The sequence below is a fragment of the Carcharodon carcharias genome, chromosome 19 (genome assembly GCF_017639515.1).
Source record: "Carcharodon carcharias isolate sCarCar2 chromosome 19, sCarCar2.pri, whole genome shotgun sequence".
Taxonomy (NCBI): domain Eukaryota; kingdom Metazoa; phylum Chordata; class Chondrichthyes; order Lamniformes; family Lamnidae; genus Carcharodon; species Carcharodon carcharias.
The window spans coordinates 83,310,981-83,333,255 of record NC_054485.1 but is presented as its reverse complement, the minus strand read 5'-3'; the positions used below and the strand labels follow the sequence as shown (position 1 = coordinate 83,333,255).

The 22,275-nt window shown below is 44.6% G+C and overlaps 1 protein-coding gene across 3 annotated transcripts in view; it reads left to right on the top strand.

Annotated features, from left to right (window-relative positions):
- The first annotated feature begins 13,764 nt into the window (after nucleotides 1–13,764).
- LOC121291552 (E3 ubiquitin-protein ligase RING2-A-like) overlaps nucleotides 13,765–22,275 on the top strand; it is a 30,604-nt gene continuing 22,093 nt past the window's right edge. For 2 of the 3 annotated variants that reach the window (XM_041212909.1, XM_041212907.1), the window contains exon 1: nucleotides 13,765–13,867. The gene's annotated coding sequence lies outside the window, so the exon portion shown is untranslated. Of the gene's footprint in view, nucleotides 13,987–22,275 lie in introns of all 3 variants that reach the window. The other variant, XM_041212908.1, reaches the window with a different exon arrangement.

Below are 22,275 nucleotides of genomic sequence, written 5' to 3'. Positions count from 1 at the left end.
TTATTCATTCATGGGATGCAGGCATTGCTGGCTAGGCCAGTATTTATCCCATCCCTAACTGCCCTTGAGAAGATGGTGGCGAGTTGGCTTCTTGAACCGCTGCAGTCTATGTGGTGTAGGTCCAATTTTCTGTAATGGTTTGATGCAACTTAGTGTCTTGCTTGGCCATTTCAGAGGGCATTTAAGAGTCAACCAAGTTGCTGTGGATCTGGAGTCACATGTGCGCCAGACCTAATAAGGATGGAAGATTTCCCTCCCTAGTGAACCAGATGGGTTTTCAAAACAATCGTTTCATGGTCATTATTAGACTTTTAATTCTAGATTTTTATTGAATTCAAATTCCACCATCTGCCATGGATTCGAACCCAGGTCCCCAGAGTATTATTCTGGGTCTCTGGACTACTAGTCCAGTGACACTACCACTAACCCACTGCCTCCCCTGAATCAGAGAGGCTGTGTTCTGTGATAAATAATGCTCATACTCAAATAGTCTTTAAAATTTCTTAAAAGTACAGAGAAAAAAAATCTGGCTCCACACACAACAGGTACATTTTCAAGGGAACATTGGAGCTAGTTGTGGAACCAGAAGGTTTTAAGGAATGTCTTAAAGGAAGAGAGAAAGATGGAGAGGTTTAGAGAGGAAATTCGAGAGCTTAGGGCCCGGGCAGCTGAAGGCACGGCTGCCAACGGTTACGCAATTAAAATCAGGGATGCACAAGTGGCCAGAGTTAGAGAGGCTCCTGGACGGGCAGCACTCATTTCTCATCCTCATTTTCAAAATCTCCATGGCCTCACCCTCCACCCCTCTGCAAGAGACAGAGTAGGGCTGAGGCTGCAGGAGGATTTGAAAACAAGGATGCAAATCTGTAAATTGAGGTGTTGCTTAGCCTGAGAGTCAATGCTAGTCAGCGAGCACATGGGATGGAGGGTGAATGGGACTTGGGGCAAGTTAGGGTCCAGGCAGCAGAGTTTTGGATGAGCTGCAGTTTATGGATGATGGAAGGTTGGCCAGGAAAGCATTGAAGCAGTCAAGTCCAAAGGCAACAAAGTTACAGATGAGGGTTTCAACAGTAGATGAGCTGAGGTGGGGTTGGAGACTGTTGATCTTATGATGGCAGCTACCTATAATCAGATCCCATGGGAAAGATGATGTTGATGATTTTAAAACCAAGATATCTGTGCTCCTCCAATAATGGCCTCTTGTCCATTGCCCACTCTCATTATCCCATCATTGCTGGCTATGCCATCAGCCGCCTAGGCCCTAAGTTCTGGAATTCCCTCTGTGAACCTCTCCACCTCACTCTCTCTTTTTCTTTAAGATGCTCCTTAAATCCCACCTCTTTGATCAGCTGTCTTAATCCATCCTTCTTTGGCTCATTGTCAAATTTTTGTTTGATTGCGTTCCCGTGAAACATTTTGGATGCTTTACTACATCAGATGACATAAAATTGCTCATCTAAGTGAGCCAACCTGTTATAATCTAGAAAGCCAGTTGTTGTTCTTTATTCAGTTTTATATTTATTTACAGAGTGAAACATTGCAAGCATATACCTCCAAACTTAACCAACAATAGTTTCAGTAAGTATCTCTTTATATCTGCTCAAGTAAAACCCCAATTATTGCCTTTCGCCTTCATATAATTAAATACAATTGATATACAATTAACGCCACCAATCCCACTGCTGTGTGCCATGTTAACGTGTGATCTTCCATAATTTAATTGGATCCGGGTCAGTAATTAGCTCAGTTAGTGTTTCACTGACATCGATAACATGCAAATTGACCTTCGTAAGTAAGAGGCTGCCATTTCTGCAAATTGACATAATGATTACTGCCATTTGATAAACAGATTTGAGAGAGATTGCAAATGAGAACACTGATTCAGCATGAGGGATGGAAACCAAAACAGGATGTCAGATAAACAATCCCAGAAATAGAGGCTCGAGTGGGGCACAGATGTTGGCATGGACTGTTTCAGCTGAATGGCCTGTTTCTGTGTTGTATACCAGCAACAGCTTGCATTTTGCACTGTAAAATGTCCCAAGGTGTTTCACAGGATCATAGTCAGATTTTAAAAAAAAACTGGCGAGCCACATAAGGAGATATTAGGGCAAATGACCAAAAGCTTGGTCAAAAAGGTAGGTTTTAAGGAGTGATTTAAAGGAGGAGAGAGAGGTAGTGAGGCAGAGAGGATTAGGAAGGGAATTCCAGAGTTTACGGTCTAGGTGATTGAAGGCATGGCTGCTAATGACGGGTTATAGGACGTGGGCCGTACGCAAGAGGCCTTAATTGGAAGAACATAGAGCTCTTAGAGGGTTGTAGGGCTGGAGGAGGGAACAGATTTGAAGGGGCAAAACCATGGAGGGATTTGAACACAGGATGAGATTTGACACGTTGGTGGATAAGATGCCTCTGGCACCGGGTTTATCGCAAAGGAAATGCTTGTTTTATGCTCAGATCATCTGCAGCACTAAATGCGAGTGAAAGGAGGCATGTTTTAACCAGAGAGAGAAATAGGAAGCAGAGACAGAAAAATAGAGACACAAGCATGAATGGAAAGGCAGCAAAAACAAGTGAAAATATTTCTTCTTCGGGTTTTCTATTGAAGTTTGGGTGGGAGGAGTCCCACCAGATGAATGAGTGTGAAGCAGAAGAGGAGACGGAGCGTCAGAAGAGAAAGCTGTGAGATCAGCGTGCAAAGATGGACACTCGCCCTTCTTTTCTTTCCCCTGTGAACGCTGTCTTTATGAAGGGGTATGCCCCTGAGCACACAATGGGAGCGAGGGACCCAGCGAGGAGCCGGTAAATGTTTTGCTTTTGGTCAGTGACCTTTCCCTTTTGGATGCTGAATGCAGCAGCTGTTGCCTTTTTGGACTTTAGCCTGCATTTGTGGCCTCCTTGCATCACCAACCACCCCCCCCACCTCCGACACTCCCTCCCATCTCCTACCCTCGCTGTCCTCGGGTGATCAATCAAACTGATCGATCGCCAAGCTACTGCTGGGAGCCTCGTCGCTTCATTTCAAAATGAATAGTCAAAGAGGCGGGGCTTTGAGAGAGAGGCGGGGATGATGAGGAATCTATTATGCCTGTAAAAGCAAATTTGCTTTTCACATTAGTTTGGGTCCATTAAACAGTGGGAGGGGGGATGGGGGTGGTGGAGCTGGAATCAGAAACGAGGCTTGGGCTATGGGAAAGCCAAAAGAAAAGAAGGATTTGTACATTTGCAAACTGAGACAGGATGGGTCAGAGTTGGGATTCACACACATGCCCTGGTTGGTATCGTGGCCTGCAGTTATTAAAGGGACTGAGTCATTAAGCAAAATTGTTTCACTGTTGACAAAGCTGCAAGGACAAAGGGTGCTTTAACTTCTTATAAACAAGAAATAGGGGTGATGGCCAAGAGCGGTGGCATTGAAAGTCCTTTTAATTTGATTTTTTTTTCTCTTTGTTTTCATTCTTTTTCTCTTGCCCGACATTCTTCTCAGGTCCTCTGACCTCCAGGGCTGGGGAGTCAGGGAGGCGTCTGACCTGCTCCCATGCTCTCGGTCGAGGTCTGTGCTGACCGATTAGAAACTGGGGTAGAACCACCACAGAATTGTTATGGCACAGAAGGAGGCCATTTGACACCGGAGAGGAGAAGATCCTATTTCCCTATTGCTTTAAAACTCCAACATTTAATGTCCCCAGCGAGTTCAGTATCCTCTTCATAACTTTGAACCTGAATCTTGGACTCACCCTTTGAGCCTTGAATTTCCAATTGTCTGACATAAAGGATGCATTCCATCCCTGCAGGAGCACACTTCAGTCACCCAAACCCTCAGGCTGTAGGTAAAGATTGGCAAGAACCAAGGTTTTCGGACCCCTCCCAATGCTGCTACCCCACCCTAACATGACGGCATAGGCTCCTGCCAGAATTTGAACAGACTAAAAACATGCATTTTACCACATAGTCATTTATTGGCTTCCTGCTACTTCTCCGTCTTCAGCCATCTGACTGGGCAGGCCATTGGATTGCAGGATTGCCTGGAGCTAAGTAGGAAAAATGCCCCAAAAACTCTGCTCCCACCTTCCGTCACTGACCACTCCTGTACCAGAATGCAAGAACATAACAAGTAGTGGGCCCTTGAGTCTGCTCTGCCACTTAATAACTTTGTGGCTGAACTTTTACCTCAGTTATACCTATCCCCCATATCCCTTAATCCCCTTAGTACACAAAAATCTATCAACGAATATACTCAACGACTGAATATCCACAACTCTCTGTTGTACAGAAGTCCAAAGATTCATAATCTTTGAATGAAGAAATGTCTCCTCATCTCAGTCCTAAATGGTCAACTCCTTATCCTGAGATAGTGACCCCTGGTTCTGGACTCCCCAGTCGGGGCGGTGGGGTGGGGGGGTGGTGGTGGAAACATCCTCCCAACTGTCATGTCTCTTAAGATTTTTATATGTTGCATTCATTCTTCTAAACTCTCGGGAATATAAGCTTAGTCTGCTCAGTCTCTCCTCATCTCAGGAATCAGTGTTGGGAATCTTTGTTGCGCTGCCTCTAAAGAAAGTGTATCCTTCCTTAAGTAATGAGACCTAAACTGCACTCAGGTATGGTCTCACCAAGGCCCTATATCATTGCAATAAGACTTCTTTACTCTTATACTCCAACTCCTTTGTAATGAAGGCTAACATACCATTTGTATTCCTCCTTACTTGCATGGCAAATTTGTATGATTTGACAAGGACACGCAGGCCTCTTTGAATACCAACATTTACCAGTCTCTTACTTTTTAAAATAATATTCTGCTTTTCTACTTTTCCAACCAAAGTGGATAACTTCACATTTCTCCAAGTTATATTCCATCTGTTGATCTCTTGCCCACTCACTTAACCTCTCTATAACCAAAAACCCTGTCAACATGGAAGGATACAATGGGCTGGTGGTTGATGGAGGACAGAGATATAGAAAAAAGGCAGGCATGTGAGGTTTCTTTTTTATTTATTCATGGGGTGTGGGCATCGCTGGCTGGGCCAGCATTTATTGCGCATCCCTCGTTGCCCTTGAGAAGGTGGTGGTGAACTGCATTCTTGAACTGCTGCATCCCATGTGGCGTGGGCATACCCACGGTGCTGTTAGGGAGGGAGTTCCAGGATTTTGACCGAGCAAGAGTGAAGGAACGGCAATATATTTCCAAGTCAGGATGGTGAGTGGCTTTGAGGGGAACTTCCAGGTGGTGTTCCCATGTGTCTGCTGCCCTTGTCCTTCTAGATAGTAGTGGGCATGGGCTTGGAAGGTGCTACCTAAGGAGCCTTCGTGAGTTTCTGAGTGCATCTTGTATATGGTACACACTGCTGCCATTGTGCATCAGTGGTGGAGGGAAGAATGTGGAAGGGGTGCCAATCAAGTGGGCTGCTTTGTCCTTGATGGTGTTGAGCTTCTTGATTGTTGTGAGAGCTGCACTCATCTGGACAAATGGGGAGTATTCCACCACACTGCTGACTTGTGCCTTGTAGAATGTAGACAGGCTTTGAGGAGTCAGGAGGTGAGTTACTCGCCACAGGATTCCCAGCCTCTGATCTGCCCTTGTAGCCACAGTATTTGTATGGCTAGTCCAATTCGGTTTCTGGTCAATAGAATACCCTGTTAGCACTTCCCTGAAAATAGACATTAGCACTTTACCTACGATGGTCACCAAGCCCACTGGCCTATAGTTGTCTGTTTCCTCTCTCCCTTCTTTCTTGAATAGCAGGGTTAGGTTTGCTACCTTGCAAGCTAGAATCTCGTCCACTTAAGAATCTAAGGAATTGTGGAAGATCAAAACCAATACGACTATAATCTCAGCATCATTTTTTTTCAAATCCTAGCTTGCTGATCATCAGATCCAGGGGATTTGTCAGCTTTTTGACCCACTAATTTGTCCAGCCTTATTTCTTCATTAATGCTAATTTCACTCATTTTCACTAGGCCCTTGGTTCCAGAAGGCTTTTTGGGTCTTCTACCATGAAAACAGACAGATCATACTCATTTAATATCTCTTTCATTTCCTTATCTTCCATTATCATTACTCCTCCCTCTGCCTCTGATGGACCTGTTTATTCTCGCTAATCTTTTCCTTTTTGCATAACTAAAGAAGCTTTTACAATCTGTTTTTATGCCTCTAAAGCCTTTAGTTTTGTACTATTTTTCCTTTCTTTATCCACTTCTCATACTGGCAGCTTTTTAAACCATTTCCTTTAATCTGATATTCTATTTAATTTCTCAGCCGTATTAGGACCACTCTTCCTGTTAGGTTCTTATTCTTAAGGCAATGGTAATTCGGTCGTGAATTGTGAATGGATTATTTAAATGTTTGCCATTGCTTCATTTCATATCTTTCAACCTTCCGGCCCCCCATCTTAACCAACTCGCCCCCCCTCAGATCTGCGTAGTATGCTTTGTTCAGATTTAAGACTCTGGTTTTGGAGTTAACTAAATCACTGCACTCAAAGTTAATATAAAACTCAATAAATGTAAGAATCTAAGAAATAGAAGTGTTACTGACCACTCATATACCAGGGCATAGAATCACTAACTGCTCATAGGAGTTCACCAAGGCTCCTTCAACAGCACCTACCAAACCCACAACCACTGCCATCTAGAAGGACAGGCGAAGCAGATAGATGGGAACATCACTGCCTGGAAGTTCCCCTCCAAATCACTTAACAAGTCATCCTGACTTGGAAATATATCGCCATCCCTTCACTGTTGCTGGGTCAAAATCCTGGACTCCTTTCCTAACAGCATTGTGCGTGTACCTACACCACATGGACTGTAGCGGTTCAAGGAGGTAGCTCACCACCACCTTCTCAAGGGCAACTAGGGATGGGCAATAAATGCTGGCCCAGTCAGTGAAGGCCACATCCCATGAATTAATTAAATAAGATCGTTTACCAGGGCATATCCTCGGTGACCACTCTTACCAGAGCATACCCATGCTGAACAATCATATACCAGGGTATATCCTCAGTGACCATTCTTACCAGGGCATACCCTCACTGAACAATCATATACCAGGGTATATCCTCAGTAACCACTCTTACCAGGGCATACCCACACTGAACAATCATATACCAGGGCATATCCTCAGTGACCACTCATACCAGGGCATACCCTCACTGCACACTCATATATCAGAGCATAGCCACACCGTTCTGAAGGATACTATTTAGCCCATTGTGCCAGCGCTGGGTCTTTGAGCATGCATGAGAAATAGGAACAGGCATAGCCCATATGGCCCCTCAAGACTGCTCTGCCATTACAAATAACCAATAAGGTTCACCTCAACTCCACTTTCCTGCTGTATGCCCATATCTCTTGATTATCCTCTATCCATTCCCCTTCTCTTTTGCCAAATCACTGCAAGTGTTTCCTTTGCAAGTATTTATCCAATTCCCTTTTGAAAGTTACTATTGAATCAGCTTCCACTGCCCTTTCAGGCAGCGTTTTCTAGATCATAACAACTCATTTTGAAAAAGGAAAAATCTCATCTCTCCTCTGGCACTCTAGCCAATCACTTTAAATCTCAGTCCTCTAGTCGTGAATCTTGCTGCCAGTGGAGACAGTTTCTCTCTACCTATTCTACCACAACCCTACATGATGTGTTTTGAACCCGACCTCACAGTTACATGCAGTTTTTCTGTTTTAGGGTGAGATTTCCCAGGGTGGGGAGGGGCTCATATTTGGCTGTGACCAGGTCCATGTGCCATTCTGCACCCCTGAAAAATCCCACAGGACAAGCCCGTCCCGGTTCCTGGACAAGGTCAGACCTTCTGGAGGTGAGGCATGCTGACTTCAGACCAGCAATGTGGGAGAGTGGCATTAAAAGGGACATAAAATGAAAGGACAACAGGCTGGGGGGGAGGGGGGGCGGTGCAGGGTGGAGAATTGTTCCCCCTCTGTGTTGCATTTAATGAAACTGTAAACACATTCACAAGCAAAAAAAGACAATTTTGCTGCACATTACACAGGTAAACACAGGAAGTCATCCCCTCTATCTGTTCAATGGGGGCTCTAAAATTTTTGAACATAAAAGATCATGTTTGGAGGGCATTGGTTACAGATCATTAAGTCTCAGAGAAGTCTCTGTGGTCTTCTGTAGGTTAACTGCAAGTCTTTATGAACTATTAGAGCTAGTTACACCTGTACAGTAAAGGGCACAGGCTAGGAGCTATCTCCATGCTTAGGCCTACACACGTCTCTGCTCAACACCACACTGACCCTGGGTCTTGGTCATGTGCCTTCTTATATCACTGTGTGGGCAATACTGTACTCAGTCCCACATTAACCTTACATGTGCCAGACCCTCTTACTACAATACCTCCAAGTTTTTAGGGTTTTTAATCCCATTTCTGCTACCATGTTGGGAGGGCATTGGTTACAGATATTTTAGAGAGGTCTCCCCAGTCTTCTGTAGGTTAACTGCAAGTCTTGATTAACTACTAGAATTATTTACACATGTACAGTACACATGTAAAAGGCACAGGCTAGGAGCTATCTCCATGCTTAGATCTATACACGTCTCTGCTCAACACCACGACCCTAGGTCTGGGTCACACGCCTTTCTATATCACTGTGTGGGTGGTACTGTACTCAGTCCTATATTAACCCTACATGTGCCAGGGCCTTATACTGCAGATCCCATGGCCACTATTTCAAAGAAGAGCAGGGAGCTCTGCCCGGTGTCCTGGGGCCAAGATTTATTCCTCTACGCACATTATTAAGAAAAATAATGATGATTTGGTCATTATTACAGTGCTATTTGTGAGAGCTTGCTGTGCGTTACAAGTGACTACACTTCAAAAGCAGTTCTTTGGCTGTAAAGTTGATTGGGATCATGAAAAGCACTATATACATGCAAGTCTTTCATTTCAATCTCCTTTTAAACATCAGATTCAACATATGTTTGTTATATTGAATATTTTTTTAAATCTTTCATGGGATGTGGGCATCACTGGCTAGGCCAGCATTTATTGCCCATCCCCAGTTGCCCTCAAGAAGGCAGTGATGAACTGCCTTCTTGAACTGCTGCAGTCCATGTGGTGTAGGTACACCCACAGTGCTGTTAGAGAGGGAGTTCCAGGATTTTGACCCAGTGAAGGAATGGCAATATATTTCAAAGTCAGGATGGCGAGTGACTCGGAGGGGAACTTGCAGGTGGTGGTGTTCCCACGCACCTGCTGCTCTTGTCCTTCTAGTTGGTGGTGGTGGTGGGTTTGGAAGGTGCTATTGAAAGAGCCTTGGTGAGTTGCTGCAGTGTATCTTGTATCTGGTATACACTGCTGCCACTCTCCATCGGTGGTAGAAGGAGTGAAGTGCAGATAGAGGCATTTTGGTTCAGCAGGTCGCTGCTAGGGTTTCTATCCCACACAAGCTTACCATCACCCATCTTCATCTGTATACATTTCTATTCCTTTTTCCATCTTGTAATTATCTAGCATTTCCTTAAATGCATCCATGTTTTTCACTTCACCTACTCCCTGTGGTAGTAAGGTCCACATTCTGGATTCTGCCACAAGTGAAAACATCTTCCCTAGTTAATTTTAAAGCCTGCAATCAGGTCACTCTTTTAGCTTTCTCTTTTTAAGAGAAGAGAACCCCAGCCAGTTCAATCTTTCCTGATGGGTATAACCTCTCAGTTCTGGTGTCATTCTTGTAAATTCTTCTTTTGTACCTTCTCCAAGTGCCTCTATATCCATTTTATAATATGGAGACCGGAGCTGTGGCCATGCTTTAAGAATTCAGGATTCTTTATAAGTTTAAAACAACTTCCCTGCTTTTTTGCAAAAAATTATATTGCTCTGCATATGAACCCGAGTTTTATTTGTTTTTTTAATGGCCTTATTAACCTGCATCTCTACTTTCAATGATTTACGTAGCTGTACCTCCACATCACTCTCCTCTACTTTTCCAAACGGCTATGTGATCTCCTTATTCTTTGGGCCAAAGATCTGTCACATTACTCATTGCAACAAATGTATTTATCTCCCTTCACTAATCCTAATGTGAAGCTCACGCCAGTGAAGAGACAAAAACCGGCTCCCACGGCAGCCTGGACCACTGCTGCTCACACCCTCCCCTGTTGTGAGGTGTCATCCAAGACATCGGTGACCCCTTTCAGGAAGGCAGTGAGCCTCCTGTCAGTCGGAGTCTGGTTACAAAGCGTCCGCTCTTGCGAAAGTGTTGGAACTCTGTGTGACCCCCTGCAAACCGCATCCCCACCCCCGGCCCCATTGAGGACCGCGGTTCCTGGGAGTGAGCCGGAGGTCAGTTTTACATACCTACCGTCAGTGACCCATGTAACAGACTGCACGTAACCCTCGCCTGCCGGCTCATTATCTTTTCCCTCGTTGTCCCACCAGCCCCCACCCTCGGCCCAAGGGACCATTTAGCCATCGGGAGGGCGGATGACCGTGAAGGTGACCTGATTCCACACCACAACCAGGGCCACATTTACTTGATTCCTCCACCGCCCTCTCAGCCGCCAGAGTTACTTCCCATCCTCCCCTGAAGACGCGGAGGTGCTTACTGAGGGGAGTGTGGTTCCGTGGCCTGTTCGTGCCTTCAAAGTTTTGTGGGTGAGACTGAAGAACGAGTGTTAAGGACATGCATTTAGATCGCACTTCCAGATCCTCAAGGCATCCCAAAGCATTTTGCCGCCAATGATGGAATTTTGAAGCGCAGTCACTGTTGCAATACAGGAGACGCAGCAGCTAATTTGCACACAGCAAGATCCCACAAACAGCAACATGATTGCGACCAGATAATCACTATTAGTGATGCTGGGTGAGGGATAAATAGTGGTCCAGAACAACAGGAGGACTCTCCTGCTCTTCTTCGAAATAGTGTACCCTCCAGGATTGGCCCCAGAGTCTCCAGTAATTGTCTCCAGGGCAATGTTATGAGCAACCCTGGTGAAAAATCATCAGGCCATTAAAGGAGATTGCTTTCTTTTGTCATTTCCTTTGAACATTTCTTTAACAGATATAAAAACATTGAGAATAAGGGGAAAAAAGGTTGTTTGGCTGACAGTCAAGCATGGTCCATTTGGGTCATGAGCCTTTTTTGCTTTCCAGTTGGTGTAGGGAGGCAGTGCACCACAAGCATGGATGTATTGGCCAACTAATGGCTGGATGAACATCTAAGTACTTCTTAAATGTTACGAGTTTCTGACTCAACCGCCCTCTCAGGCAGTGAGTTCCAGACTCCCACCATCCTCTGGTTGAAGAAATTTCCTCAGCTCCCCTCAGCCTTCTACCTCTTACTTTAAATCCGTGCCCCCCTGGTTATTGAGCCCTTTACTAATAGAAAAAGTGCCTTCCGATCCACCCCATCTACACCCCTCATAATCTTATACAACTCTATCCATCCCCTCTCAACCTTCGTTGCTCCAAGGAAAACAACCCCAGCCTATCCAACCTTTCCTCATACCTCAGGTCCTCCAGCCCAGGCAGCATCCTGGTAAATTTCCTCTGCACCCTCTTCAGTGCAATCACATCCCTCCTATATGTGTTGACCAGAGCTGCACGCATTACTCCAGTTGTAGCCTAACCAACATTTTATACAGTTCCAGCATAAACTCCCTGCTCTTGTATTCTATGCCTCAGCTCATAAAGGCAAGTATCGTCCATATTGCTTCTCCCTATCTCTTCTGCTAAAATGCATCACCTCACACTTGTGGAGATTTCTTTTCCTGCAAAGTGACTCAACCTCTCTGGCCCAGAAAGGAACTAATTGAATGCATGGAGTTTCATTCTTAGTTAATACATTGTTAGTGATTTAAAAAGAAACTTTAAATTTTAATTTGTTTTCTTACAATTTCCTTTCTCTTATTCTCTCTCACTATCCCTGATTTGACTCAAATTAACCTTGTTTCTTGCCCAATCATAAAATCTCATTACCTGATACACATATGCTTTGAGTCCTATTGTTGAGCAAGCTCCCAGGTGCTCTGCCCTCATCACGCTGTTATCCCTAAGACATAGGAGCAGAAATTAGGCCAATTGGCCCATTGAGTCTGCTCCGCCATTCATTCATGGCTGATAAGTTTCTCAACCCCATTCTCCCTGTAACCTTTGATCCCCTTACCAATCAAGAACCTATCTATCTTGGTCTTAAATACACTCAATGACCTGGCCTCCACAGCCTTCTGTGGCAATGAACTCCATAGATTCATCACTTTCTGGCTAAAGAAATTTCTCCTCAACTCTGTTCTAAAAGGTCTTCCCTTTACTCTGAGGCTGTGCCCTTGGGTCCTAGTCTCTCCTACTTTTGGAAACATCTTCCCCATGTCCACTCTATCTAGGCCTTTCATATTCTGTAAGTTTCAATCAGATCCCCCCCTCATCCTTCTAAACTCTGAGTATAGACCCAGAGTTCTCAAACGTTCCTAGTTTCATTCCTGGGATTATTCTCATGAACCTCCTCTGGACCCTCTCCAGGGCCAGCACATCCTTCCTGAGATCTGGGGCCCAAAATTGCTCATAATATTCTAAACGTGGTCTGACCAGAGCCATATAAAGCCTCAGCAGCACATCCCTGCTTTTATATTCTGGTTCTCTCGAAAAAAATGCCAGCATTGCATTTGCCTTCCTAACTACCGGGTCAACCTGCAAGTTAACCTTAAGAGAATCCTGGACTAGGACTCCCAAGTCCCTTTGCACTCCAGATTTCTGAATTCTCTCCCCATTTAGAAAATAGTCTATACCTCTATTCTTCCTACCAAAGTGCATGACCTCACACTTCCCCACGTTGTATTCCATCTGCCACTTCTTTGCCCATTCTCCTAACCTGTCGAAATCCTTCTGCAGCCTCCCCGCCTCCTCAATACTACCTGTCCCTCCATCTATCTTTGTATCATTTGCAAACTTTGCCAGGATGCCCTCAATTCCTTCATCTAGATCATTAATGTATAAAGTGAAAAGCTCACACTTCAGTCAAGTTACAGGGCAAAACAGATTAGAGCAGAAGGGTGAGGAAAGCGGCTAACAGGTTATTCTGGGCCTTTAGTGTGGAGAGTGTGTGTTCAGGAAGCATACATAGCACAGGTAGCTTGCTCCAGAGCACAAGCAAAGGCAATTTGTTACCCAGCTTGTGATCCTCCAAACATTAACTCTCATGTTTGGGAAAAATCATATGTTGGCGAGGCAGAATTTGCCGATGTGGAGCGCACCAGGAATCAGAGTGGTTACAGCACTGGTCACTCGGCCCGTTGTATCCATGTTGACTTTCTGCAAGAGCAGCTACAGCTAGTCCCACTCCCCCACCTTATCCCCGTATCTTTGCTCTTTAAATAGTTATCAAATTCCCTTTTGAATAAGGACGATAGAACCCGTTGTATTCCCGATACGGGGGAACATTCTCACAGTGAACTGAACACCTCCAATGAAAAACCCTGACTCCCTGCCATTGATGTAGCACTGGGGAATTTAAAGGTGTGCATCATTAAATCGAACGACCTTTTTATCTTCCCTCGTTCAAGACACAAAACACGTTTTGGAAGCAGCAACTCGTGGCGAAACATCGTCTTTTTCACAGAATGTGCTAAAACATAGCTGAATCCCGAAAGAGGAAATGCTTGCCGCTTTAAAACAGCCGGCGCTGGGACCCACGTGACGAAGGGCAGAGGGGGGGACGCAGACGGAAGCGATGTCAATATCGAGAACCAGAAGTGACGTTGAGGCAGAGGGGCGGCAGCGAAGACCAGAAGTGACGTTGCTATTGTAAGAAGGGGAGGGGGGGGGGGTTGGTTTGCCGTTGTTGTGGCTGCGCAAGAGGAGGGAGTGACAGAAAAAAAATACTCCGAAGAGAGAAAGATAAGAGAAGAAATAAACTGAAGGTGAGGACGGGGCAGAGAATCGGGCGGGGAGTAATAAACGGTAGACCCGACTGCACCGGGTCATGAAGAAGATTGGGTTGGAAAGGCCTGGGGCCCGGGCCTAGTGAACCTGCGGCTAGGTAAGCTGCTCGAGCCGGGCTGCCGCCAGCGAGTATGCGTAAGGGCGCGCGCGGTGTAAAAGCCGCCGCCGGTGGTGGGCGCGAGACGCGCGCGTGCGTCGCGGAGGGTAGGTGAGGAGGGATACGCAGGCGCAATGCCTGGGGAACACCTGTGTCAACGTCACAAGGGGAGGGAGGGGCGTCTGCGGCTTGCGGTCAGGGCCCCAGTGAAGCAGGGAGAGACTCACCTGTAGAAAAGGAGCAGCTGCGCCTGCGTCACCGCCGGCTCAACAGGTAACAAGGGCGCAGGCGCCGACTTGGCTAATGAAGCCACTTGGTGTTACAATAACGAGTGGGAATGGAGGGGTGAGGGAGAGGAGACCTGTAGCCTTAGCATGCACCTTTATGAAACACTGCTTCGGCCTCAGCTGGAGTATCGGAAGAAAATGAAAGACTTGCATCTCTATCGTTTTTCATGACCATTGGACCTCTCAAAGCACTTTACAAACATTGAAGTACTTTTTGAAGTGTAATGTAGAAACATGGCAGCCAATTTGCGTACAGCAAACTCTCCAGCAGCAAGTGATAATGATAAGATCATCTGTTTTTCTTTGTGTGTTTAGCATGGTAGTGGTGCATTCTTTGTTAAACATCGCCTGGTGGGACTCAGGTGCCCCACCTGGCGTGGAAGTCTCTGCCACATTTGCAGCAGATGAAGACAAGGCTCCCGATTTGCTGGCCCCTGTTTTCCCTGAGCCCTCTTCTCAGCCATTTGAGTTTTGCGTTTCTGCTCGCCTCTTCTAGTCAGCTCCCAGAGATCATGGCTGTCAGCGATTGTCTCCCAATTGGCCACCTTCATATCTTGCTTACAGGTGCCCTTGTGACGGAGGTAATGAATGAAAGTCATGGCCCAGTGGCCAGTGCATCATATAGAAGATGTTTGGGCATTTGGTCATCATCCATCTGATGCGCTGAGCTTGGCCACATTCATATGTCATGGACTTAACATTGAGTGTATACTGATGGAATTAGGATGCTTCAGGACCTCTGAGTTGGTGACCTTTTCCTGCCAAGAGATGCTGTGAATACGCCTTGAAACAGCAAAAGTGGAAAATGTTCAACTTTTCTTCTGCCTAGCATGTGTTGTCTAAGTCTCACCACTGTAGAGGAATGTGCTGATGTGGCAGGCCTGGTTGGCTCGCAGTTTGGCATTCTCAGTCAGGCTGCTATCGGGGGGTATCTGTATGAGAGGACATTGGTACACTAAATGTAACAGATTTATCACTGAGAGCAATGGAAATGTTCTTGTACAGAGAGGATGGAATGAAATAGAATTAGCGATTGGCCCAAAGACCCTGTCAACATGGAAGGATACAACGGGCTGGTGGTTGGTGGAGGATAGGGATATAGAAAAAAGGCAGGCATGTGAAGTTTCTTTTTTTATTCATTCACGGGCCGTGGGCTTTGCTGGCTGGGCCACCATTTATTGCCCATTCCTAGTTGCCCTTGAGTAGGTGGTGGTGAGCTGCTGCATTCCATGTGGTGTAGATACATCCACAGTGCTGTTAGGAAGGGAGTTCCAGGGTTTAGACCCAGCGACAGTGAAGGAACAGCGATATATTTCCAAGTCAGGATGGTGAGTGGCTTTGAGGGGAACTTCCAGGTGGTGGTGTTCCCATCTATCTGTTGCCCTTGTCCTTCTAGATGGTAGTGGTTGTGGGTTTGGAAGGTGCTGTCTAAGGAGCCTTGGTGAGTATTTGCAGTGCATCTTGTAGATGGTACACACTGCTACTACTGTGCGTCGATGGTGGAGGGAATCAATGTTTGTGGATGTAGTGCCAATTCAGCGGGCTGCTTTGTCTTGGATGGTGTCAAGCTTCTTGTGTTATGGGAACTGCACTCACTCAGGCAAGGGGAGTATTTCATCACACTCCTGACTTGTGTGTTGTAAATGGTGGACATGCTTTGGGCAGTCGGGAGGTGAGTTACTCATCACATGATTCCTAGCCTCTGACCTGCTCTTGCAGCCACAGTATTTATATGGCTAGTCCAGTTCAGTTTTTGGTCAATGGTAACCCTCAAGATGTTGTTAGTGTGAGATTTAGTGGTGGTAGTGTCATTGAATGTCAAGGGGAGATGGTTAGATTCTCTCTTGAAGGAGATGGTCATTGCCTGACACTTGGGTGGCGCAAATGTTACTTGCTATTTGTCAGCCTAAGCCTGGATAATGTCCAGGTCTTGCTGCATTTGGACATGGACTGCTTCAGTATCTGAGGAGTTGCGAATGGTGCTGAACTTAGCACTTCATGTGTGGATGTCAAACATCAACATGGACTGGTTAAGCTGAATGGCCTTTGGCACTGTAGTCATTTCTATGAAATTCCATGAAACTCTAGCTATTTGAAGAAGGGGTGAGCTATGTACAACTTAACTTTGTTTTCAAGAGCTACTTTTGACCCTCTCTTACAGCAAGAAGTACATTAATACCAATCATTTGTTATTTAGGGTGCAAAATGTGCCAGCAAGTTTGGCAATGACCACAAGGAACTCAGCTGGTACAGGAGGGGATCTAGATTTTCAAGACACAATTTGAAAATGAGCCATTCAATGAATGATGTGAAAGAAACTCGCTAACAACATAGTATAAAGAGACCTGGTAGAATGAGGAATATAGAGATATCTACAAGGAATGCAGAGAGATTGTATAGTATAGGGAGTGGATAGAAACTGCAGAAAGATCAATAGAGGCAGCCTATGTGTATAAGGGCAACAAGGGACGGGCAATAAATGTTGGCCCACTCAGCTAAGCCCACACTCCGTGAATGAATAATAAGATAATGAAAATGCAGATAATTGCTCTGACGGAGATGGATTGAAAGTTATCTCTATTAATACAGTATTTGGAATTACGAGAGGTCTGTATGTCTCTTTGGATCTGAGTTACTCAATAACCTTGGTGCATAAGTCAAGGAAGAGCTTCATGAACAGTGTTGTTCCATTACAATCAACCCCATCTGAAGCCCGCATCACCTTGTGGAAAGACCGGCTCACCAGTCTCAAACAACCCCCAGTGATGGAAATTCTACCAGATGAAAGCCTTCTCCCAGGAGCTAATTGCAACTGGGCAACCTGGAAGTGCCTTAACAGACTTAGGACTGGTGTAGGTCGTTCAAAGGTGTCACTAAGCAAATGGGGATATACAACCTGCCCGACAACTTGTGAATGTGGAACTGAGCCACGGACTATGCAACATCTCCTGCAATGTCTATCGCTAGAGGAACCCTGCACTGTTGCAGATCTTGCCGAATTCAACAAGGCGCAAAAATGTGTCCCGTTCTGGCTGGGCCATGTGTAGACTGTCCCTGGACATGATAAGAAGATAACCTAGATGCAAGAATGCAGCAGGAGCAGGAATAGAAAGCCTTCAAGAGATGTTTTAGGGATAGGCTTAGGCTGAATACTAAGAATTTGAGCGGTACGTGATTTAGACTGAGATACAATTAGAAATTCGGGAAGAAATGTGTAAAAAGATTGGATCCAGTGAACTTAAAACGGGAAGCATATAAAATAGTGTTGTCACTGGGTTTAATTAAAGCGTTGGGATGGTATAATCTTACATTTGATGCTTCAGTTCAGTGTGATGCTTGATCTCGCCACTGATGGGTCTTTAATCATCACCTTTAGGTGGTGTCTAGCTCAAAATGATGCCTGTGGGTAAATCACTAGGTGGTTTTGAAATTTGTGTGGTCTTGGGTGTAAAGATTTCATGCAGCCAGAATTGTACTTGAGCTAGAATCCTTGTGGAAATGTTTTCAAAATGCCTGTGAAAATTTCTCATACTTACCATTGTTATTTTGCAGAAATGTTAGCGACATCACAATGGTACTATGGCATAATACAAACAAGAAAGTTGGGCAGGAAAGAGACGGATTGGACTTGTTGACCAAGAAGCAGTTAACTTGGGCAGAAAGTTGAAAATGAACTGGTGTAGATTCTGATAAAATCGGTCAGACCCTGTGCCTAGCCCAGACTGATGGGAAGTAATTAATCTCACATGGTATGAAGAAAGGCCCTTGCACGAACTAGGTTTGAACAGTTGATTCTGAATCCTCGCTGGCATCAGCATCAGCATCAGCTGAAAACTGTCCACAGTTTGTTCTAAATTGACAGTCTTGTTCAGAGACTCACTGTTGTGGGAGACGTAAACATATTATTTGGATCCAGCAGCAGATGCTTGTTTATAGCAGAGGGTTATGAATTGAGAACACACGGCCCAATACATCATGGGTGTAAAACCAACAGTTATTTCAAGAGGGGATAGATATTGAGAATTTACAGTATTGAGGATTATGGAAAAAGGGTAGGGAGTTGTATTAAAAAAGTGTTACCTTCGGCTAAGCCTGCCTAATGGCCTGGGTGGGTTCCTCAATTGATGTTGCTGTCCAACTTCCACAGGAACAATTGATAAACTACTGATGCAAATATGGAAATACAATGTGATATTAAACGATTCTTTTGAGCTGAATTAGTTTCCTATGTGGAGCGAAGATATCTGTTAGAATAGGAATATCTACAGGGAATATAAATATTGGAAAACCAGATCGGCACAAGGAGCTCAGCTGGTACAGGAAGGGATCTATGTTTGCAGGATACGGATTTGAGAAGGAACTGTTACTGAATGATGTGAAAGAACTAGCTAACTATAGAGTATAAAGAAACCTGGAGTTTGAGCAACGTAGTGATATCTACAAGGAATACAGAGAGATTGCACAGCATGAGAAGCATATAGGAACTTCAGAAAGATCAATAGAAGCAGTACAAAGAGTATTGTGATGTGAAGGGATAGGTACAGAGAGGATACTGACAGATATGATAGAAGAGCTGTAAAGGGAAGTGAAAATATTTAACAATCTGATATCTGTAAACAGAGGGATATCATAGAAATGGGATTTCTGCAGGAAGTGTCAAGGAATCTGGGAGGATGGAGAATCTTCACGGAGAGGGCAAAGAACTAAATTTGATGGAATATGTGTTCTTTGGAAACACAGAGGAACCCAAAAAGAGACCACAGTATTAAAAGTCTGTTAAAATTGAGCATGCACAGTTGTCAATGACACAGGGATTTTGTGGTTTTAGCCTATGAATGAAGTATAATGAAGGTAAATAATAGCACGCAGATTAAATCTGGTAAACATTTGGTAATTTTTGGTCTCACTATATTGGAATATAGCCTTTCTGGTACTAGTTTGACATGGAATAGAAGCTTACCTGGCCCTTTTCAGCTCTTTAAGTTTGGTCACATATGTGTTAGATTTACATTGCAAGCTCCTATAGTTTTTAAGCTAGCTGAATTTGGAGATGCTGTGTTCTCTTTCTATGAGATGCCTTGAAGATTACTAATTTTGAGCCATACCATAATTGTCAGCTGTTGCTTTTTTTTTTGTTCGTGGGCCAGCAATTGTTGGCCATCCCTGATTTCCCCAGAGAATGGGGTTGTGAGCCACCTTCTTGAATTGCTAGTGTCCACCTGGTGCAGGTACACCCACAATGCTATTAAGAAGTTCCAGGATTTTGACCCAATAACAGTGAAGGAACGGTGATATTGCTGCAAGTCAGGATGGTGTGTAGTTTGGAAGGGAATTTACAGACAGTGGTTTTCCAATGCATCTGCTGCCCTTGTCCTTCAAGGTGGTAGAGATCGAGGATTTGGAAGGTGCTGTTGAAGGAGCCTTGTTGAGTTGTTGCAATGCATCTTGTTAATACACGCTGCTACCATTGTGCACTGATGTTGGAGGGAGAGAATTTTTAAGGTGGTGGGTGGGGTGCTGGTCAAGCGGGCTGCGTTGTCTTGGATGGTGTCGAGCTTCTTGAGTGTTGACGGAACAGGATTCTTTGAACACTGTTGAATGAACACCGTGTGCTGCTGTACCATGTAAACCACAACTTTCATTGCAATTACTTGACGCTGTCAGCTTTCTTAATATTGAATCTTTCTCATGGCTTTCTGAACGGTTCACTTGGTTTTGGGCTCAGCACAAGATTGCCACCTTCCAGTATGTAATACACTGGCCCTGCCATTTTGTTGTGAGTGAGACCCCCTCTTTGATTGCATGCATAAATGTAGTGTGGTCAATAATTGTGTATGTGCATCAGCCCCGATCAGTCCTGTATCTCTGTCTCATTGGCTTCAGCCACTATTTGCACAAATATTAGGACTATTAAGACCTTCCTTACTCGGTGTACCAAATATCCCCTGCACTGATTGGCATTCTGTGACTGGCACAAGGTTAAATTTTGATCCATTGGAGGATTCCTAGATTGCAAAGGTACTTGCTAATAATTTGTTAGTGTCATTTGCAACATGAATGCTACAAAAGCAAGAGTTAGCCCTGAATTGAACAGGGGGTCTATATGTGTGTCAGCCATGGCTCAGTTGGTAGCGCACTTGCCTCTGTGTCAGAAGATTATGGGTTCAAGTTCTAGTCCAGAGAATTGAGTACAAAAATCTAGGCTGAGCCTGCAGAGCAATATTGGAAAGGCACTGCACTGTTGATAGTGAGATGGTGAACACAAGATATTTAACAGGCCCTGACTGCTTTCTCGGTACTAATCTCGAAGAACAGGGGCTTGCTCTGATGTCCTTTCTAATATTTCTCTCTAAAGTCAGCATCACTTTAAAAATGATCTGGTCATCATCACACTACTGTTTGTGGGAGCTTGCTGAGTGCAAATTGGCTACAGTGTTTCCTAAAGTACAACAATGACTAGACTTCAAAAGTACTTCATTGACTTTAAAACGTTTTGAGACATTGAGGTTGTGAAAGTGCTACAGAAATGCAAGCCTTTCAAAGGGGGAAGAGACAAGCATGAAATAACCTGACAGATAAGGGAGGTGCAGGAAAAGGATCTTGTAAGTATTGTGAGGCAAGAAATAAGAGTCTGATTGGATCTGAAGGGTAGGGGAAAAATGTTGATGGAGTAGGGGATATGTGTGAGGAGGAGCACAGGGATGGATTATTGGGAGAATAAGGAATTTGCTTAGAAGATTAAATGAGTAAAGTCAGACATGGTTTCTGTTGGAACATATTCACTACGGAATTGTAATATTAGTGATTTGTTGTCACGAGGAGCAGACTATAAATTTGTTTATACTCTCAGAATTACCTATCGGCAAGGCTGTGTTGTTGTGAGGAAATTGGTTGAATAATGTGGATGGTGGTGGCCTATTTGAGTTTTTAAATGTCATTTTTTTAAGAGGGCTCCTGACAGCGAGATGCCATTCTGAATTTTCCAAATCCCCGTGCCAACTACTGCTCATTGCCATTAATGGCAAGAAAATTGCAGAACGTACACTCTCAATTTTCTAATAAGTCAATGTGCTGTGTGTGGGGCCTTGGAGGATTCTATCCTTTTATTTTCACTGAAGCAATACCTCCTTTTGCTGCTGGTCCAATGCCAATTTATGATTCAATCAGTGCTGGTTTTTCTCCTTTACCCTGCTGAAGTGACCAATCTTATGAAGCTAGTGAAGGGCTCCACTGGTTTGTGGGGGCTGGGGGGGAGGGGCAAGGGGTGGTGGGAGGGGGTTGGGGGAAGGAGTGCAAAGGGGTGGGGGGGGGTCGCAGAGGAGGCAAATTAGTAGATCTTGACATTACTCTTTGCACTTTTCTTGTAGTTCTTTTACTGCATATCTACTATCCCATGGTTAAACCTAAAACCACGGTGATAGGTAGAACGAGGAAAGAAGTTCTGCTGAGGGAATATGAGCAGCTAGGGGCTAAATTAAAAAGCAGAACCAAAAAAGTGGTAATCTCCAATTAGCCACGAGCTAATTGGCACAGGGTTAATAAGAATAAAGAGGTAAATGCATGGCTCAAAAATTGGTGTGGGAGAAATGGGTTTGAATTCATGGAACATTGGCACCAGTACTTGGGAAAGAAGAAGCTATTCTGTTCGGCTGGGCTCTACTTGAATGATGCTGGGTCCAGTGTTCTGGCATATTGCACAACTAGGGTTGTAGATAGTGCTTTAAACTAAATGGTGGGGGGAAGGGTCCAGTTGCATGGAAATATAAAAAATCAAAGTTTGAGAGGGTAAGAGTGCAGGTTAGTGACGAGGCTGATTGTTACCAAAAAGTGAAAGGAAGGGACAGTTTGTGTGAATGCCAAATTGCACCAAAGAATCATATAAGAATAGGGAAAATTGACAATAGGGCAAACTTAAAGGCTTTGTATCTGAATGTGTGTAGCATTCGGAATAAAACTAATGAGTTAACAGCACAAGTAGAGATAAATAGGTTTGATTTGGTAG